Genomic DNA, 5,745 nt, shown 5'->3' with positions numbered 1-5,745 from the left:
TATTGCTTGATGATCTTACTCTTTTTCGTCACATTGCATACTTCTTAGATGGGAATCATCGAATGTATACATATATGACAGTTATAACTTATAGGGGGGACACCGTATTAACTATATTTTATTCCTGATTGAGCAATCTTATAGGGGGGGGGGATTATTCCTTTTATACATCTGGCATCAATTTGTTCCTTATGAGGAAGATTTTCATGTGGTAGTCATATGCTTTGCGTGCAACTGTTTGTATGCTGCAAACCTGGGTTGTGCAGGCAGCATCTGGTTTCTTCATTTGCTATTTTTATGTAGTTATGTTCTCGAAAGCAATTAAATTTTTCATCTTGCACCTGAGACAAACCTAGAATCTAGATCACAAGGGAAATATGATGTGAATCACTTTTTCTATTGTTTCTAAAGTTAGTTATGGTCGTCAGAATTTATTAAGCATCATATCTTTGATATGGCGGTCTACCTTTCCAAAAAGTTGTAGAAATTCTCACTTATTCTGCTTCAAGATGCTATAAGACTAGCTTAATCTGTAGCAAAGAACATTTTCTTACTTAACCTTAGTTTCACTCTGAACTAAATGTGTGTTTTCATCCTTTTTACAGGAAAATTCGTGCAACAGGGATTTGACCCTAAACTCTTTTGATTATACAAACTACAAAGTGATCTAATTTCCATTTTCTCCCTATGCAGTCAACCAAAAGTCTTATTGGCACTTCTTGCTGCTACTACATTCATGATGACCACTGTGTCAAGCCTTCCAAGTATCTGCTCTCCTGATGTTTACACAAGGGAGACGCTACTAAGGAAGCAGAACATGGAGAAGTTTTCTTGATGTTTACACAAGGGAGATGATACTAAAGAAGCAGATCGCGAAGAAGTTTCAATAAATTAGAGAGTTATAGATGCCAGCTGGTCCTCTACATATCTGTTACCTGATAAAAATAAGAAAAATGCATGTGCTGCATTCATTAAGGCTAATAGCTCTCAATTTTGCCAATGGTAATGGGCTGTTGGGTATCAACCGAATGACAATAGTGGCCTGAGGGGTGGTAACATGGTTGCCTCTTGCGGAATAGCCATTTAGATATTATTTTGTTGTGTAATCTTAATCTCCATCCAAATCATATTTAATTTGTATGTTAATCTTCTCCTGGTGGAACGCATGGGCATGTTTCCTATACCATATGTGTATGATTTAAAATCAATAAGCAACTCAAGAAGTGGGTCCTAGGAAGGAGAGAGAAGGAATTAAAAGGAGCAAATTCGGCTATTATATAAGCAGAAAGGAAATAAAATGTTCCACTCATAAGGAAAGATAAGGAATAAAAAGGAGTAAATTTGGCTCTTATAAAGCAGAAAGGAAAGAAACATAAATTTCGATTGTACTATCATGAGCGAGAAGGAAAGAGAGGGAGTAAAATTCGCTCTTAAAGGAATGGAATTATGAGGAAAAGAGTTAAAGAATGATGCTGTTGTTGGCTGTGAATGGGCTGAGACGAGGGACCAATTAAAATAAATGAGCATCATCGGTTGCACCTGCACATATTCAATGGCCCTCCTCTTCTCACATTCACATACAAAAGGTTGGCTGGCACCTTCATATTTTTGATAATGTTTGTTTGAATCTTCTGTGGGTTATTATGCTTGGCCACGTTTATATTACATCCAATATTATGTGTACTCATTTGATGTAAGGTTATTTTTAATAACTTTAATATTCAGTTTTTTTGTCGGATGAATTGATGAACCGGCGGTCCAACCGGTGACAGCCGCAATGGTTCGGTTGCCTGTTCAGTTCTTAAAAATTTCGATGGCCGTGGAGGAAGAATACGACATAGTTCGCTGCCGGAAACATGCCCAAGTTCATGATAGAGACGAAGAAGGTGATTGTTCAACATCCTACAAATCCGTTTGCATTTAAATATTTTGAATATAAAAAATGGATTATTTATTAAACTTTTAAAAAGTATACAACAATTTCACCATCTGTACATCCCATTGAGAACACACACACCACTCCTTTTCCACCCGGTGATAGTACAAGTGGAAGGACACGCCATCGAAGGACATGACTATGACTTTCTCAGTTCTATTCTACATAGTCCAGACAACAACAATCTGATTTTTAAATGCAGACACACAGAGTGTGTTGTTTTTAAGAGAAAGACTATTTCAAATTGTTTTTGGTCTGAAAAAGCTTCACCATTTTTATATTCAATATTTCCAAAAAATGTATCAAATTGTTTTTTAAATGGTTGCATTTAAAAATGTTCTATTTTAAAAAAAACTCAATATTTTTGAAAAACATGTGTTAAAAATGATGATATTAGAAAACCCTCATTTATAAAAATTATCAGAAATTAAAATTTTTTACTTTCTAAAAAGAAAAAAAATCATGTTTTCGCAAAAAATGAAAAATAAAACCAACTGACAGACAATTCCATGCACAACTACTCTTTCATCAAATGAAGGACGTTTTGCTCTAAAAAGGAAAAACAAATGAAGGACGTTAAGGTGGCTTCTTCACATCCACACATCTTACTCCAACGGCACACACAAAGCAGATTTTGTGATTTTTTTTGGTCCGTTGCATCGCACGGGCATTTGTACTAGTAACACTAAAATGGAAGCTACGGTTAGCTCCTCTTATGACTCAAAATATCTGAAGATTCATTCGTCATCGGAGAGGATGAAACCATGACCATTATATTAGTTTCTGTTTTCAAGTTCATATGTGCCTGCTACTGCTTTTCACAAAACAATTCGACGTGCTACCAACTCATAAAACCTTTAGCTTAATTAGCATTGGTTGTAGTACAAGTAAACAGTTACTTACCCAGATTAACACATAAACTTTGAACGGACAAAAGTACCAAACTGAATAAATTGAAAGTTAAACAAATTTTCACATGGAGGCTGGAAAATATGCCATTCTCAGTTCTTGATCAAAACCGAAGAATTGGTACTCGCCATATTTATCATATATAAGAACTGACCAGATACTACAAAATAAGATTTGATCTGCTCACCATGGGGCAGAAATCTCCACGACACATATGCATCAGGAAGAACACAGGGAGATCTACCCGAACATGATCTTGAATATTTTGTGCTGCTGGAGTAGAGAGGGTGAGCGAAGAGTGGCCGGGGAGGAAGCATATATACACGCATAAGTTGGAAACTGAAGTGTGCAAACGAGAGGTTGCCCCGAGACATGAATGCCTGATTCAAAACTGAAGTATGATTGTGTTAATTAAGGCTGGGTGGAGCAGTTTCCAGGAGATAATGCGCCATAATCGCCCGAGTCCCCCACACCTCCATACCTTGCAGGCGGATCGGCCGACGGCTGGATCGACCGGTCCTCGGTTCACCCGCATCAGGCGTTTCTGCTCGATCCCCTCATGCTAGATTCGCTCGTGAGTGAATCCTAGTCTGGATTCGCTCGCGCGTCGGCACGATCCCACCGTAGGTCGCCTGCTTCGCCTGAATCGAGCGGCCGCCGCATCCGCTCTCGTTCGACCGCCCGTCGCATCCTCTCAACCGCCCTTGATTCGTTCTTGTGTGGAGCGCGTTTTTTTTTCTTTTACGGAAAGGGGAGCGCTTGTAGGAGAGGGCCTTCGCTGCGTTGGGCCGAGCAGGAAAAGATGGCCCAATTAACAACAGGGCGCCAAAATAGCTACGGGAGTAGCTGCCCTTGCGACGATAGGCCCAGTTCGCAGTCAACATGGTGTTAACTTCAGATCGGAAGGCCAGGACGTTTAACAAATGAAATCGAACGGCCAGAAATGCCAAATTCGTGAGAGGGCAGGGATTAGGCTCAATTTTACTGTCCTTAATTCGAGTCATCATGGGAAGAAGATTTATTACGAGGATATCATTGAAGATTTCAATTCTTAAAGTACTAAAAGAATGATGTTGTTAAATAAATATTATGCAACCAGGAGTTGAATAGGTATGATTTTTTATTGTGTAAGACATTGTATCATATATATTATTATTGCTCGTTTGTTAATTTGTTTAGTGTGATAGGGCTCCATTTTTTTAGTTTCGCACAGGGCCCCGGATTTTGCCGGCCCGGCCCTGCGTGGTGGTCATCTGGCCATGGCGCCGTGGGATGGCCTCCACGCCATGTCCTCTGCCCTGTAGCCCGAGGTAGAGGAAAAGGCCAGCCAGGTGGGCTAGGCCTGGTACAGTGTATGTTCTGGGCTGGGTGAACAGGGGGTTTTCCCTCTATCTTTTATTTTTCTTTTACCTTTCTCTGCTTCTTTTATTCTTTTCTGCCTTGGATTAATTTGGGCTACCAAATGATTTTTGTTATAAATAAAACTTGCCACATAAATCACGCACAATACTGTGGTGTTGCACAAAAGGTTTGGATACAAGTGGAGCAATTCAAATTTATATTTGAATTTAAATGTGTTTATTTAAACCTGCTGATCCACTAAAATTTTCCTAAGGGCAAATGAAAAATACAATTAATGTTGGTTCTACATGTTAATTATTTAGTGAATATTTGCAACCCATCAAACATTTTTATTCAACAGCTTGAAGACATTTGACTTTTTTTAATTTGAATTTGACCCCGGTTCTCACAAAGTGGCAAAATGTATTAGTAAGACATGATGACATGGCACATTAGGGTGAGGTTGCTGAAGCTTAACTACCGGTGTGTTACAGATACTATTGCTCAAATGTATATTTGGGCGAGCCAATATCTTGTAGCATGCCAATGTGCAATCTAGACAGAAAAGTTGGAAGGAAACTCACTAGAGGTATATGGTGTTATATATGAGGACTATCCCGAGTAGGCAGATAGTGTATAAATTAAGTTCACGTGCTTGCGACATACTTGAAAGAAGCAAACATGGGTTGGTCCCCATGAGGACAAGTTCACAAAGTAGATGTAAATGAATTTGCTTCTTAAGTTGTCCATATACAACGATACATAAAACCAAATGTTGGATTAATAGATTGGATGTGTTAGTGTAGCAGATAAGTTCCTCACTCATGTATAGTTGATGTCTGAATACATTCTCATATGTTGAGATGGACGCAAGGTGAAAACCCAAACAAAAAACAGAACGATAGTACAAACTAGAAAAGAATACTAGTTGGTCCAAAAAGTAAATCAGAGTTGTGATTAACCATGACACTCAGATGTCTTATATCAAATTAGCAAAACACTAGTTATCAGCTTGTGCTTCTGCACATGCTATAGCAATACATGATCTTGCTAGTTTCAATACTAATATACTATAGTAATGTTGAACTCTTTTGTTCGAATCCATTTAGGACACATTTGATTCGGATGGTTTCATTGCGACTTGTGAGTGCATACCCTCTCCAGTTCCACGTTATGGTACCATTAGACACTTTCTAAAATACATGAAAACCTAATCTCAATCAGTTCTTAAACAGTGCTAGAGGAGAAAACATATCATATGCGCCTTTTAACCAAGTACATTATCACTAATAGTTTTGAAGAATGATGTCTAAGATAAAGTTCCCTCATCATACAATTTCCACTGCAAAAAATCTTTGATTCGTCTAAGATAAGTTATGTTGAAAATCTGACCTCACGGATCACATGCTCTAGCTTCCAAGCAATGGTGGTTCCTCTTTAAGCAATACCGGTGTTAGTTGTGCATGTTTTTTCAGACAAATTTAGATCAATGAATATTGTGGAATCAAAGTTCATTGTATAGATTTCAGATGACCCAATTTACAATAATGATTGTCCGT

General features: G+C 38.3%; 1 long non-coding RNA gene across 1 annotated transcript; it reads right to left on the bottom strand.

The window, feature by feature from the left end:
* Positions 1 to 2,740: 2,740 nt before the first annotated feature.
* Positions 2,741 to 3,553, bottom strand: LOC119289193. Its single transcript, XR_005141452.1, has 2 exons — positions 3,327 to 3,553; positions 2,741 to 3,236 (listed from the first exon to the last, which is right to left on the bottom strand). It is a non-coding gene; the product is annotated as an uncharacterized LOC119289193 (long non-coding RNA).
* Positions 3,554 to 5,745: the final 2,192 nt, after the last annotated feature.

The sequence above is a fragment of the Triticum dicoccoides genome, chromosome 4A, assembly GCF_002162155.2.
Source record: "Triticum dicoccoides isolate Atlit2015 ecotype Zavitan chromosome 4A, WEW_v2.0, whole genome shotgun sequence".
Lineage (NCBI taxonomy): Eukaryota > Viridiplantae > Streptophyta > Magnoliopsida > Poales > Poaceae > Triticum > Triticum dicoccoides.
The sequence above is the reverse complement of the archived record's forward strand: the minus strand, read 5'-3'. Positions and strand labels throughout refer to the sequence as shown.